Source organism: Cervus canadensis, chromosome 13, assembly GCF_019320065.1.
Source record: "Cervus canadensis isolate Bull #8, Minnesota chromosome 13, ASM1932006v1, whole genome shotgun sequence".
Classification (NCBI taxonomy): Eukaryota; Metazoa; Chordata; class Mammalia; order Artiodactyla; family Cervidae; genus Cervus; species Cervus canadensis.
Window position 1 is genome coordinate 6,112,866 of NC_057398.1, and position 16,514 is coordinate 6,129,379.

The window sequence follows — 16,514 nt, forward strand, 5'->3', positions numbered from 1 at the left end:
CCTTGCCTCGCAGGTGGCCTCCTTCTGGTCGTGGCTTCACTTGGTCTTTCCTCTAGGGGTCTGTCCAATTTCCTCTTCTTACAAGGACACCAGTCAGATTAGATTAAGGCCCAGCCTTAGCAGCCTCATTTTAGCTTGATCACCTGCTTAAAGGCTCTAATTCCAAATACAGTTACATTCTGAAGTCCTGAGGGTCAGGGCTTGAACATATGAATTTAGAGGTACACAGTTGAGCCCATAGCAATGACCATTTTTGTTGTTGTTCAGTCACTAGTTTGTGTCCAACTGTTTGCAACCCTATGGACTGTGGCATTCCTGGCTCTTCTGATCTCCACTATATCCCAGAGTTTGCTCACATTCACGTCCATTAAGTCGGTGATGCCATCCAACCATCTCATCCTCTGCCACCTCCTTCTCCTTTTGCTTTCAACTTTCCCAGTGTCAGGGTGTTTTCCAATGAGTCAGTTCTTCGCATCAGGTGGCCAAAGTATTGGAGCTTTGGCATCAGTTCTTCCAAAGAATAAGTATGACTATAGGTATATTTTATATATATATATGTAGGTCATATAGTATAGCTTTTTATATATGTCATATGTTATTGTTTTATATATATATATGTCATATGTTGTTGCTTTTATTATGTTTTTAAAACATATTATGTTTATTATTATTGTTTTATATATGTATAAAACATATATGTATAATATATAATACATATTATATCTTAGAATATATAATATATTCTATAATACTATTATGATTTAACTCAATATTATAGCATTATATTATTAGAATATATACATATATAGTATTATACATAGTACTATATAATATATAATACTATATATTGAAATGCTATATATATTACATATATAGTATTATAGTAGTATTATATTAGACTATATAATATATTAATATAGCATTATAATATTACAGTATAATATACATCTAATATCATATAATATAGATATATAGTGCATATATATATATGTGTATATATATATATATACATATATATTTAACATGTTCTTTTGGTTTAGATTTTCATGAGCTATACTTAAGTAAAACTCAGAGCCATTCCCCAGACTTAGAACAATTCTTGGGGCTTTCATTACTCTTTATGTTATGGTCACAGGATCTTGATCTGTTTTCCCATCCTCTTTAAGGCTTTCCTCCTAACACCGATAGAAGACTGGGACCTATTTTTGTAGCTTTCTTAAAAAACAAACACAAACAACCTTTACGCTTTTGTTTAGTGTTTTTTTTTTTAATTTTGAAATACAATTTTAGACTCATAAAAAGTTACAAAAAGTGTATAAAAAATGACCCTATATCCTTCACTCATCTTTCCCTAATGTTAACATCTTACATAACCATAGTACAAGAATTAACACCCAAAAATTAGCAGTGATACAATGGTAAACAAACTACTATTTCTAGAATTCTGCTATTTTCTTCAACAGTGAAAGTTTTCTGTTTCAGGATCTTATCTCTTATCCCACATTGCTTTGAGTTGTCTCCTTCAATCTGAGACAGTCACTCAGGCTTTCCTTATCTCACATAACCTTGATAGTTTTGAAGAGTATCAGTATTTTATAGAATGTCCTTCAGTTGGATTTGTTTAATAATGCTTTCTCATGAAAAGCTACAACAGAATGAAGTTATGCATTTTTGGCCAGAACATCATAGGAGTGCCGTTGTGTGCCTCTCTGCGCACCGTATCAGAGGGTGGACGGTGTTAACTCCGACTGCTGGGAGTGCTAGCCCAGATCACTTGGTTAAAGTGGTGTCTGCCAGCGATTTAAACTGTGTTTTCTCCCTAGTCACCAGAATACATAGCGAGCGAGAAATCCAGAAAAACTTAGAATAGTCAGAGACCTTAAGAAATCTTATAAGCTCATTTAAGAATCTAAAAAGAGTGAATATATGTATTTATGTATAACTGATTCACTAACAAAAGTTTTTGTGTGTGTTTGTTGAGATGAAACCTTCCACCCTGCAATCATTGCATTTAATCCTTGTAGAATAATAGCTGTTGAATGATAGGATCCCACTCAGATAGGCAATTTATCTTCCAAGCTGATAAATTTGGAGTGGGCTTTAGCTTCCACCATAATATTGATCAATCACTACCATCCCCTTCCAAATAAGTGTGTGCTCTAACTAAAGCTGGTGTGTTTGTTATACTAAATACATTCCTTGGGGCAACTACCTTCTTTTCTCTAAGCAGATTTCTCTTAGCCCCTCACTATATCTGCATACAATTGCACTCATTTCACATGCCAGCAAGGTAATGCTCAAAATCCTATGAACTAGGCTTCAACAGTACGTGAACTGAGAGCTTCCAGACGTACAGGCTGGATTTAGAAAAGGCAAAGAAACCAGAGAGCAAATTGCCAACATCCGTCGGGTTATAGAAAATGCAAGATAATTCCAGAAAAACACCTACTTCTGCTTCATTGACTACACTAATGCCTTTGACTGTGTGGATCACAGCAAACTGGAAAATTCTTAAAGAGATGGGAATACCAAACCATCTGACCTGTCTCCTGAGAAATCGGGATGCAGGTCAAGAAGCAAAAGTTAGAACCAGACATGGAACAATGGGCTAGTTTAAAACTGGGAAATGAGTACGTTAAGTCTGTATATTGTCACTTGGCTTATTTAACTTATATGCAGAGGACATCATGTGAAATGCCAGGCTGGATGAATCATAAGCTGGAATAAAGATTGCTGGGAGAAATATCAATAACCTCAGATATGCAGATGACACCACTCTCATGGAAGAAAGCAATGGGTAACTAAAGAGCCTCTTGATGAAGGTGAAAGAGGAAAGTGAAAAAGCTGGCTTAAAATCAACATTCAAAAAACCAAGATGGCATCCAGTCCCATCACCTCATGGGGATGAGTGGAAACAGTAACAGACTTTATTTTCTTGGGCTCTAAAATCACTGAAGATGGTGACTACATCCATGAAATTAAAAGATGCTTGCTCCTTGGAAGAAAAGCTATGATAAACCTAGACAGTGTACTAAAAAGCAGAGACATCATTTTGCTGACAACGGTCCTTATAGTTAAAGCTATGGTTTTGCCAGCAGTCATGTATGGATGTGAAAGTTGGACTATAAAGAAGGTTGAACCCTGAAGAATTGATGCTTTCAGAATATGGTGTTGGAGAAGACTCTCCAGAGTCCTTTGGACAGCAAGGAGATCAAACCAATCTTAAAGTAATTCAGTCCTGAATATTCATTGGAAGGACTGATGCTGAAGCTGAAGCTCCAATACTTTGGACATCTACTATGAAGAGCCAACTCATTGGAAAAGCTCCTGATGCTGGAAAAGATTGAAGGCAGGAAGAGAAGGGGACGACAGAGGATGAGATGGTTGGATGGCATCACTGATTCAACGGACATGAGTTTGAGCAGACTCCGGGAGATGGTGGAGGACAGGGAAGTCTGGTGTGCTGCATGCAGTCCATGAAGTGGCAAAAAGTCATACATAACTTAGCAACTGAATACAACAATATCTACTTACAGGAGACTACCACTTCCCCAGTCTAACAGATTTCTATTACTAGACTTCTCTCCAGATGGAACAGACCCTTGAGGATTTTACACACACACACACACACAGACACACACAATTTCTATTAGATTTTCTTTCAGTGTTTTTGTTTGTTTTTCCCCTTCTCAAGTAGAGGGAAGATTGCATTAAGGAAACTGGTATATTTCCTCAGGCAACATAAAAGAAAGATCTTACTCTTTAAATCTTGCTGTCCAGAGTCAGAAATTTCTTTGCAAAACCGGGTACCACTCAACAGCCCCTCCCTCATTTCTGAATCTCAAGGTATGAGTATTAGACAAGGATAGAACTTGTCTAATAGTTCCACGTTTTTAATAGGAAAGATGAATCCCAGGTGGGCTCTGCCTAATGTCTGACAGAATACCTTATTTTAAGATGCAATGCTTCCTTCAGACAAAGGAATGAAAAGTTATCTCTTGGCTATAGAACAGTGCTTTGCAAGCTCTATAATGTTTTAGAATCTCGTCACATCTTTTTAAAATGCAGAATTAGAAGCAGTAGGTTTGGATGGGGCTTGCAATTCTGTATTTTTAACATCCCAGGCGATGCTAATGCTGCTGGTCTGTGGACCACAGTAAAGCTGTGGGGGGGCTATGGGAGACTCCTGGTCAGGAGAGGGGAGAGCCATGACAACTGCCTTTAGAAATGTCAACTTCCTGGCTGTGATGGAAACGGTTGTGATGGCAGCGTAATGTTGGACCACCTGCCATACCTTTGGACAAAACTTTCTATTACCAAAACAAACCACCCTCCCCCCCCCCAAAAAAATAAAACAAAACAAACAAAAAAAAAAACTTTTCATTACATTTTCTCAAGAGAAATCCAGCGAAATGGAAAAACTTCAGACTAAACCACTACCTCTGAAATTGGTTACTTGATGTGGTATAAAAGAAATTCCCATTTAGAAACTGTGTGATAAACTTGGGGAGAAGGTTGAAGTTACAACACATCCTTCAGAGGAGACGTGTATATTGGATACTGCTTAGTTCCACTGAATTCGAGTAGGAACAGGGGCAGAGGTAGAGATGGAGAAGGCTGAGAACAGAAAGGCAAGTCAGGAATGACACAGCTAAAATGCAGATTTTAAATGACTGTTTAGGATGGGCTAGAGTATATGAATACCGTGTACATAAACCCCCTGATTATGAAGAAGTGATTCTTATTGTCCTATTACAGGTGAGTCGTAAAGTTAAGGGAAGTTAACATGCCAAGGAAGGCAGGGATTGTAAGTGATGGGGCTAAGATTCAAACTAAGGTTTTCTGATTCTAGAACATTCTAGCTTAACCCCGGTACCATGGCACTGCCTCTGAGCTGGACTCACAAAGGGCTGAAACATTAGAACAAAGACACCTTAACCAGGCCTGAGGAACTCACCTCTCTGACCAAAACTTGCATCTTGCTATATGTGGACCTACCGATCCCACTTGTGAAAACACTTGTCCCAACATCTTCCTTTCTGATCATCATTCCTGTGTTTCCATTGTTCTCATTTTATTACTAAAACTCATGCTTTTAGACCTCACCAAGACCATCAGTTCTTCAAATTCACATTTCTTTCCTTTGATAAGCACCTTCCTGACTTTAATTCTTTCACTGCCTGAATAAGTTCTATCACCGTAACCACTTTAACCTTTGCTCTCAGGGATTCTTGTTCTTCTGCCTTCCCCACTCGGTAAAACCCTAGCCTCGGATGAAATGTGGTCAGAAGTGAGATATACCTCTTTAAGCCTGGCATCTAAGAATATCTAGTAAAACCCTTCTTACTTCTGTCCCCTCTATGTGCCACCTGGATGTCCTTGACCATGGCACTGTTGGAAGCAAGATGGCAAAGATCCTGAATGAAGGTAGGCTGGAATCTCACATGCACCCCCACTTGGAATTTATGATTAAAGAAGATAAACATCCATTAAATCGTTAAGATTTCAGGTTTGCCTGATATCTTAACAAATAGAGAAGTTGTTATCAGAATTGGGGTACCATCAGATGAAAAATCTAAAATACGTGGTACTGACTTGGCAGAGGGTGAGACAGAACCAAGAAACTGATATGTGAGGCAGGACAAGTGAACTTGTTATTTAGAAGCAATATTTTTATCAAAATATCTGATAAAACATGGAAATAAGATTTTATGCCTGCTGAGCCAGTGCTGTTAAGGAAAATGGTTAAAAGAATCAGTTATGATGGTTCATCATTGAAAAGCTATTATACAAAAGACACCATCTCAGGGTACAACTGACTGATTTTCAATTAGAATGAGAAGAAATAAAGAAACACCAGCAGTTTTTGGAATCTCAAAAGGTTGGAAAAACTCGGCACATATAAACCCAAACTTTAAAAAGATGTAATTTGAAAAATATACTTAGTAGCAAATGGTTTATAAAACACCGGTTGAAGAAAATGACTCTTCCCTGTGGCAAAGATGAGATTACAGATGTCACCTTCCCACAAATTTTTCCAGGCTGAAAGTAAACCAATATTAAGTTGAGAAAGAGAGACGTAAGGTAAGAAAGTGAAGAAATAAAACAGATTGAGAATTGTGTCTAGAAAATAAGTTTGGGCTGGGTTTCTGGTACAAGGAGCTGATCAGAAGCAAATAGAATCAGAAGCCTCCTAAGATTTCAGAAGAACTGTATTGGATATTGAACCACAGATACCATGAGTCCAGACTAAAAACTCTTCACCTGCGTGAAACCAAAAAGAGCTATTAAATTCCTCATCACTAGCCAAAAACAAAAAGTATACTGTACAAGCTAGACAGCCCTCAAGGACCTTTAGATTTAGAGAACAGTAGGCAAAGAAGAGCCACTTGGAGGGGGCTGTCCCCAGGACCCACAGAGAGTAAGAGCAAGGTAACACCTCATGCAGAGAACATTGGGAAGCTAGCCAAGGAAACCTGCACGACTTCAGGCTGGGGGCCTCCACAGGACCTGCCCACAGGACTCCATAACCAAAGGGAACCGGGGACTGCTATTTGTTTTCTGCTCTTTTTTTTTTTCTGAAATTGTTCTATCCCTGAGTGAGTGAGTGAAGTCTCTCAGTCGTGTCCGACTCTTTGCAACACCATGGACTGTAGCCTACAAGGCTCCTCTGTCCATGGAATTTTCCAGACAAGAGTACCGGGGTGGGTTGCCGTTCTATCCCCACATCACCATTATTTGTGAGGACAGTTCATTTCTCTTCTTAGTTCAGATTTTGGGAAATAAACGTGGCAGCTGATGGAGAGGACTGACTATCACCCGAAGATCCTGGACTTTGAGCAGATGAAGGGACCACACAGGACCTCGGGTTGCCTCGCGAGGATGAATGGAGGTGAGTGAGTGTGGTTTCTACTTGGAAAAACGAGTGGAATGGTTGTTTGGTGACCAGAAGGATTGACTGTGGTATAGACTGCTATATGTTTGCGAATTCTTTTCCTTTTCTTCCTAGGCACCCCAGCGCTAGCTTTCCTTGCAGCCAAGCAGAATCACATGACTTTCTCCTGGCCAATGGAATGAGACCAAAGTGATATAATCCACTGCCAAGCTCCGTCCATAAAGACCAGCTCAGTTCCCTACGCTGGATTTTTCTCTGTCTGCCAGCTTTGCGCCAGTGCTGTAGGTGACCTTGGAGACCATGTGTCGTACGTGGTAGAATCTATCACCCTGAACTTCTGAATAACTGTGTAAAGCTAAGCTCCCAAGCTCCACAAACTGGACTTTGTATGAGTTAGAAATGAACTTTTATTGTGTGTCAGCCCACTAAGATGTGGACCTTTCTTTCACAGAAACAAAAGTTATTAGTACACTGTGGGAGAAGCTCTTCAGACAGTGCAGAAAGCACATAAATAACTATTTCCCCTGCTAGTCTGTGTTTCAGCATAGAAGAAACATTTTTGTTCTTTGACCCTGCAGCCCAGAGTAGATATTACTGCCAATCTCTATAACCAGAAAAAAAAAAAAAAACCCAAAGCAAAAGTTCAGTTATGACTTTTCCTCCCATCCTGCAGAAGGGCTGGGTATTTTTCTTTCTTTGAAATATTTTTCAGCAAGATCTGGGTTCTTATACCACTCTTTGACCCTTACCTGCAGTGTTATCTGGATCAATTTAAAATAGTTCTCTGAGCTTCGGTTTTCTCATTTATAAAGCTTAGTATATTAATAAGGATAGGTCTAATAATGCTCTGTAACTAGCCCAGCCAGATATAAGTAATTTAGCACAACAAAGGTTTATTCCTATGCACAAATATCCGCATGAGTCTAGATGACCTTTCAGGGTAATTTTCCTTTATGTGATAACTTTAAAGTCCAGGCTGATAAAGACTTCATCCTGCAGCTTCATCATGTGGAACGTATAGTCTAACTGGTCTATGAATTTGGGAAGAGAGGCTAGATAAATAATCTATGGTCATCTCGTCACCTCCCCAAGAATGAACCCATGTCATTTTCTCTAGCAGCCAATAGGTTTGAACTCATTTCCTGGCCAGACCTAAGAGCAAGGAGATGTTTCATGGGCTAGAAGGACACTAGTAATATCTACCTCATTTGGATAACAAAAACTTCCCTACAAGAGTCTGGTGAAAAATCATGTAAGATAAATAAAAGAGAGGTTTTTGTTTGTTTGTTTTTGTTTTTTTAAATAAATTCCGAAAAGCTACATCCATCCTATAAAGCTCTGGTTTCTTCATTCCCCACTGGAATATAGATCTGTGAAATCTTAGAATATATTTGTTTTAAAGAATTATTTTCAAATGGCATTCTCTCATATTTACCCATTTTGGTTTTGAAACATATGTACACTAACCTTGATTTAATTCAGTGAACACATATTAACTACCTACTATATTCAAAACAGGGGCTTCACTGGGGGCTCAGTGCTGAAGAATCTGCCTCCAATGCAGGAGACATAGGTTTGATCCTTGGGTCAGGAAAATCCCCTGGAGAAGAAAATGGCAACCCACTCCAGTTCTCTTGCCTGGGAAATCCCATGGACAAAGGAGCCTGGCAGGCTATAATCCAAAGAGTCACAAAAGACAACTTAGCCACTAAACAACAACATGTTCAAGACGCTTTTGCCAGTTCAGTAGAGCCAGACCTGACCTTTGAGCCTAATTAATGCTAATAACAAATGAAAGTGAAAGTGAAAGTCTCTCAGTCATGTCCAACTCTTTGGGAACCCATGGCCTATACTGGAGTGGGTGGCCTTTCCCTTCTCCAGGGATCTTCCCAACCCAGGGATCGAACCCAGGTCTCCCGCATTGCAGGTGGATTTTTTTACCAGCTAAGCCATGAGGGAAGCCCAAGAATATTGGAGTGGGTAGCCTATCCCTTCTCCAGAGGATCTTCCTGACCCAAGAATCGAACTGTGGTCTCCTGCATTGCAGGCGGATTCTTTACCAACTCAGCTATCTCAGGGAAGCCCTAATAACAAATGGATAAGGTTAAATAAGCTCTTCAAAGAGTGCATATTGAGATCTGATTTTTATTGGGTTCTGATGAAGCTCAGATGCCATATTTCTGTGGTCCTTCAAGTGCCATTCCCTAGTGTCTCTAGCATTCAGGGATGGTTGATTTTAAACCAGAATCTTTGTTATTTACTTAACTAAGAGCTTAAATAGGCTGGGGGAAATAATAGTACTTTATCACCGCTCTTCTATTTTTTTTTCCAGTGCTTTACACTGTACAACACATGTTATCACTTTAATTTGCCCCATACATTCCCCTCAAGGATTGGTGATTATTTAATATCTTGGGGGGTTTAGTAGCTCAACTCACCATGGGCTGAAATTTTCTCTGTGAAGTTCAATGTTACCTTTGTGCTCATGTGTCTTTCTCTTTGTGTAGCTCAAACTTTTCTAAAAGGAAGTCAAATTGTCCTCTGTCTGCCTTATCCCCTTTACCCTAATCCATCTGTTATTATTCCCCTGGCTTCTCTGAGCACTAAATGTCCCTAACTTAATTTTGTTGAAGCTAATGATATGGCGATAAGAAAAAAGACAGAGGGAGAAAATGGCAGGCTGTAGATTGCCATTAGTCTATACATATATAATTGAAGATTTCAAGTGGGGGAAAGTTTGCTGCAGCACTGTTAGAACTGCTCTTCAGGGTGCCATTGCCAGCCAGGTTTCAGAATTGCAGAGTAGGGAGAGCAGCCTGACATCAGGGAGGTGGGTAACAGGCTGCCGAGCCTCTTGCCAAGATTTAATAATTATGATGAAAATGCAGTAATCTCATTGCAAGAGGCAGAGGCTATTTAGAGCAACAGACTCCCCCTCCCCTGCCCCCAGCCTCAGCTCTGTCTTTGCTGATCAGGGCTCATTGTTCTCTCACTTAATGTAACCGTCAGTTTCCCAAGTGCTTCTTAAGTTATCCGTCTGTCATTCTGCTTGCGTCTTGTCTTTGGAAGATGGAACACAGCTCACAGCCATAACACGCACCCACTGTGAAGGCGCATGACACTTCAGACACTTGAACACGTACTAACAAGTGCTTTCAGGGTGGGATGTAGGTGGCAGGTTTATGAAAGTTCTCTAACCCCCAAGAATGTGGATCAACAAAGCCACAGGTCAAAGGTCTACCACTGGAAGTTATTTATTTTCCTGGAGAGGTAAATGTTATTTTTAGAATCTTTTGACACAAGCTGCCTCTGTTTCTTTGCCTTCAGAAACCATCCTCACCCCCAAGTATTGCTTGTATCCTTCCAGAGCACATGGTCATTTACAAACCTCTGTCCCTGATAGCCTCTTTCTCTCCAATCTCAGTGTTGAAGGAAGGAAGTAGCTATATACCAAATGGATTCTGGGGCCAGGGCCTGTGCTGGATATTTTACGATATTAGTGCCAAATATCTTTAAGGTATTTTATAAGAATTCATAATATGTACAATGACCCAAGAGGAAAAACAAAGGCAAAAACAAAAGCAAAAACTTCACATACAGTCAGGAATAATGCTGAAAATGTTGTTATACATTCTTGCCACGGAAACCACTGGTTTGGTTTCCAAGTTTGACAACAGTCAATACAAAAAAAAAAAAAAAGAGTGAAAATGAATAACAAGCAATGAAAAAAGGGAATCAAATGATGGTACAGTTCATAATGTTCATCAGATAAAAACAATCCAGTGGCTTTAGGAAAAGCATCTCTATTCCCCAAAAAATAAGCAGAAATTCTCCTGGGGTTTCTCATAAATAGACCACTCTGCACTGGATACAGAGTAACATCCTCAACAACACCCTTGAAGAAGAACCAGTTATAAGCAGAATCAGGTTTATCCTTGTTAAAATTATGCTAATACCACACATTAGAACAAAGGAGAGGTATGTGAGTGTCTTAGGGCACAAATTTAAGGAGGTGTTCATTCTCAGGATTGTACTAGAGTCTCTTGAAATTTTGTGCCCTAGACAACGCCCCTTCTCGCCTTGTCCCCTCAGTCCTGCCCCTGTGACCACATCACCCAAGGCCTTTTCCAGTAGAAAGAATTCTCTGAGGCAACGGCTCTCAACGGACAGTGAATTTTCTTCCCAGGGTTCATTTGGCAAAGCTTGGAGACTTAGTTACTACTGGACCCGTGGTTCTTGCATGGAGTGGATAGAGGCCAAGGATGCTGCTGAACATCCTCAGTGGACAGGTCAGCCACTGTGATGGTTAACTTTATGTGCCAACTTGACAGGCCAAGGAGGGCCCAGAGTAAGCATTCCTTGTGGGGTGGGAGGATGTTTCTGAATGAGATTAACTTTTGAATTGTAGGCTCAGTGGGTTGTCCTCTCCAGTGTGGCCTCCATCATCCAATCTCTCCAGGACTTGGGTAGAACAAAAGGAAGGAGGAAGATGAATCCGCCCCTTATTTTCCTGCTTCACTGGTTGAACTGGGACATCTTATCTCATCTTCTCCTGTCCTTGGACTGGGATTCTTAGCTTTGGCTCCCCTGGTTCTCAGGACTTCAGACTCAGATGGGAACTTCTCTTTGGCTCTCTTGGATCTCCATCTGGCAGACAGCAAATTATGATGATCTCGAGCAGCTGTGGGGTGGTGGCTGTGGTATGTGGCAGCTTGAAGTGGAATCTCAGTCCCCTGATTAGGAATTGAATCCAGGCCCCACCAGTGAAGGTGCTGAATCCTAGCCCCTAGACCATCAGAGACTAGTGGCTAAGAGTAGGACCCTGGCTCTTGTCTGCTTTAAAGAAAGAATTCAGCCAAGAGACGGAAAGTAGTGAGGCAAGGAAGGAGTTTACTAGGAGAGAAGATACATGCACAGAAAGCATGAGTGGTCTCAGAGAGAGAGAGAGGAAAGAGAGTGGGCTGTACACTTTCAGGGTGGTTTCTGCAAGGAGAACAAACCCATCCATCCTAAAGGAAATCAGTTCTGAATATTCATTGGAAGGACTGATGCTGAAACTGAAGCTCCAATACTTTGGCCACCTGAAGCGAAGAACCAACTCATTAGACAAGACCTTGATGCTGGGAAAGATTGAGAGCAGGAAGAGAAGGGGACGACAGAGGATGAGATGGGTGGATGGCATCACCGACTCAATGGACATGAGTTTGAGCAAGCTCTGGGAGTTGGTGAAGGACAGGGAAGCCTGGCATGATGCAGTTCATGGGGTCGCAAAGAGATTGACATGACTGAGCAACTTAACAAAAATCACGTGTATGGGGACAAGTCTGTAGTTTTCCTCTGGCCAATCATCTTGCTTTCTTGGTCTCCCCATCCATATTTGGTCTGTTTCAGGGTGCTCCCTTATATGTGTGCATCTTTTAGCCAAGACGGATTCCTGTGTGAGGGTCTCTGGGAAGTTAGCAGAACATAGTATGGTTCAGGATCCCCTCCCCTGAGGATCTTCTCTGCACACCTATAGTTTGGGGGAAAGCATCTCCTTGACCTTAAGAAAGATATATATGATCTCCTAATCTTTCACATAAGCAGGTCTTAGCCTCTGTCTACCATTCCCATTACCTTGGAGTGTTCACAGGAGACAAAGACCAGCCACCTGTCCTGTTTCAGCTATCATCTTTGTCTCAAAGCATAAGCCAGAGTCTAGTTATAAATGTTTCATTTGGGGCCCATCTATCCCCTGCCTCTATGGGACTTCTCAGCCTCCTTCACGTGAGCTAACTTCTCATATGTATGCTCTGTTTCTCTGGCAAATTTAATACAATCACTCACACTCACACACGAGAATTATCTAGCCCAGTATGGCCCTTCCCTTGTAGTTCAGTCAGTAAAGAATCTGCCTGCAGTGCAGGAGACTTGGGTTCAATCCCTGGGCCCGGAAGATCCCCTGGAGAAGGAAATGCCAACTCACTCCAATATTCTTGCCTGAAAATCTCATGGACAAAAGAGCCTGGTGGGCTGCAGTCCATGGAGTCGCAAAGAGTCAGGCACGACTGGGCGACTAACGCTTCCTTAGCCCGATGTGGGATTAGTGTCTAGGCTGAGATATTCTGCTCTCAGAAGCTCCATACTCTTTACCTACATAACCCTCTGCTCATACGGCTACTTGTTCTACTAGAAGATACCACTTTCTTAACCTCATGGTAAACTAATCACTGAGTCCTGTTGTTGTAACTGCCTAAATATCACCCAAAGCCTGCTATTTTCCATCTTCTACTCGGACCATGCTGCAGTCTCTGTGGCAGGCTCTACTGATGGCCTCCCCAGCAGAATTCTTGCAGCAACAGCTTCTCTGCTCAGAAAACTCATATTTGACCTTGGAATAAAAGAATGAGCTATTTTGATTTAGATCAATATTGTTGGTCCCGATCCTCTTTGTCAGGCATTGACCTAAGTTTGAGCATTTACTCAATGAAATATAAGAGAAGTCTTCTGTGGGACTTCTAGGAAAGTTTTTAACTTCTGACAAAAGGAAAAGATAAAATCTAATGTTACCCCCTTTTCCCTTATTTTGTGACTTGAATGTGAACTCAGTATCTGAAGGTTTGGTGGCCATCTTGCTACCAAGAGGTGATCAGGGAGGGGAAGGAAAAACAGGAAGCAAGGAAAAGGGTGAGGAGGGGACACTTTTACCCTTGCTACCCAGCATTTTGCCTGCTATTCCTTCTGTCTGGAATGTTTTTCTTTCCTTTTCCACAGGGTTAATTCCTAGTCATACTCGACACCTCAGCTTAAGATTCTCTCCTCAGGAGAGCCTGCCCTGACCTCTCTGACCCTGTCCGATCACATTACATGTTCACTACGTCTTACCGAGCAAGCCTCCTTCACGGCCTTTGCCGTCACTGCGATTTTACCTTTGTTCATGCTATGAGTTGGTTGTTTTCTGTCTCCTGACTAGACTCAGTTACAGAATGACTCAAATCATCACAGTATCTCCAGTCCTTGACATTTAGATGCTTGATAGCAATTTCTTTTTCTTTTTTCTAAAAAAAAAGAAAAAAAAAGCATAAAATATTTGGAATGTAGAATATTTTTAGTCTTTTATGCAGTCTTCCTGGAAAAGTATTCTGCTCAACAGAATGTTTGATGAGTAGTAAGCAGATATGAGCTCAAGATTATACTTCCTGGAAAATGCTTAGAACCGAGATATTCTGTGTGTCCAATTAGATATAAACTCAATCACATAAGAGATCTTGAACTGAGGCAGGCAGAAATACATTCCTTTCTGAAGGCTGAGAGGGAGACAAGCAGAATGCTACAAAGGAGATCCTTCTATCTGCCTTCAGAGGTAAGCTGAGGGAGGACTATAAGTAGAACCAAAATTCTCAGCAGAAGGTCATTTCAAACGCTTCAATAAACAAGTTCATGAGTGAATGAAGCTCTGAAGTCATACAGTATATAGCTAAAAACCCAAGTGCTTTACATATACAATTCTTTTTAAGCTCCATAATAATATTGTAATAATGTGAAGTAGCTATGATTGTCTCCATTTTAAACTCTTCTGATACGATAAAGGGGCAACATTGGATCCCAGGTTTGTCTAACTCTATAGTTAATATTCTTCTCTTCATACCATCGATCTTCAAAGTCAGCTGATGTTGTGAACATCTGGTGAAATGTGCGTTCCTTCCTCAAAAATTCTGATTTAGTTTTCAGGGATTTTATAAGCTCTACCTAGTCAGGGTTGAGATTCACTACTCTATGTCATCTTAAAGCAGGCCAGTAGGCTTGTCATGGGTCAAACAATAGCTCTTAAAAGGATATGTCCAAGTTCTAACTCCAAGAACTTGAGACAATTAAGTTAAGGATATTGAAATGAAATCAACCTACATTTAGGGTGGGCTTTTAGTCCAATGACAGGTGTCTTTATAAGAAAAAGGCAGAAGAAAATTTGAGACAAAGAGACACAAGGGAAAGGACCATATGAAGATAGCAGCAGGTACTGAATTTATACCCCCACAAGCCAAGTACATTTGGAGCCATCAGAAGCGAGAAGAGGTAAGCAAAGGTTCTCCCCTAGAGCTTTCAGGAGTAGCATGACCCTGCCGACACCTTGATTTCAGACTTCTGGTCTTCAGAATTATGAAATCATACATCTTTGTTGTTTTAAGCTTCTAAGTTTGTGGCAGTTTGTTAGAGAAAACCTAGGAGAATGACAACAGTCCCCAAGTTCAGAGGTTGGCAGTCAAGAGTGTTTGGATGGGACCTAAAGATTTGCATGTCTGCATTTCTGATGAGTCATTAGATGATGCTGATACTACTGGTCCAGGGACCACACTTGGAGAACTATCACTCTATACCTTGCACCCTAGCCCAGCTGCTAAGCTGCCACACCCTCTGTTTGGAGTCTTTCCAGAGAGGAATAATTAAAGACAAGGAGAAATCTGTAAACCCTCTATATTTCAGTTATCATTATTGCTAATTTTGAAAAGTGGACCAGGACTTGAATGTGATTATTGTCTTCTCCCTTTGTAATTTTCATAAGACTTAATGTCAGTTTTGATTTAACACACAAAACATCAGGAGAAGCCCTTCAGCCTCCTGCTCCCCAAACCTCTACACATGAGTTTACACTCGTCTGTCTGTCTGTCTCTTGGTTGGTTGCAGAGACTGAGGCGTCCCTTTTCCCATCAGGGCTCTTACCTCCTGCTCTGCTGAGGATCCTACTGACTCTTGCTATCCTTGAAGACATTTTTCAATCAGTATTCAGTGTCAAGTTTTCTGTGGCTTTTGCCCAGTTCTATTAACAGACACCCAAGACTTTAATCTCTTTTAAAAAGTCTTACTTCCCCAAGTCCCTTCCCCAAATATGATTTGTCACCATAATATTTCTTTTCCCCTTTTAAGGCAAATTTAGAAATAAAGCATAATGCCTTTTCGATCACTTTTCAATCCCAGCAGCTGCATACCACTTCTCTAGGTACTTATTTTAGTCTGTTTTAAAGCTTGTCTAGTTTTCCCACTCCTTAAGTTTTGATGGTCCTCAGTGATCTTCTCTTGGCCTTCTACTATTCATGCAATTTTCTGTTCCTGGGTTACTCATCCGCTTACAAGGTTTCACAATCGTCTCTTTGCTAAGGAATTCCTGATGTTTATATCTAGCTCAGATCTATCTCTTGAGCTCTAGACTCAGTTTTCCCTCTGATTAATTCTCTTGTACATTTTTAAGCCAACAAAGCCATACCTGAAATCCTGTTCTTCCTGTGTTCCAATCTGATGATCAGGTAAGAGACTTATAAATGACCCTTTTGTTAAAAGAGAAGAAAAGAAGTTGCAGTAGAGAGTAGAGAAAAATTGGAACTAAATGATAAAAATAAATGATACCAAAATTTGTGAGACACAGCCAAAACCAATTTTAAAGGGAAGTTAGTATGTTAAATTCATATAGTAATAAAAAAGAAGAAAGGCTAAAAATTAACAAAGTACTTTCTCAGAAAATAGGACAAAGCAACAGCATATTAAAAAAGAAGATACAAGAAAATGATAAGGATAAGAGTAGAATTTAATAAACTATAAAACAAATGTACAATGAAGAAAATCAACAAAGTCAAAAGTTTCTTCTTTG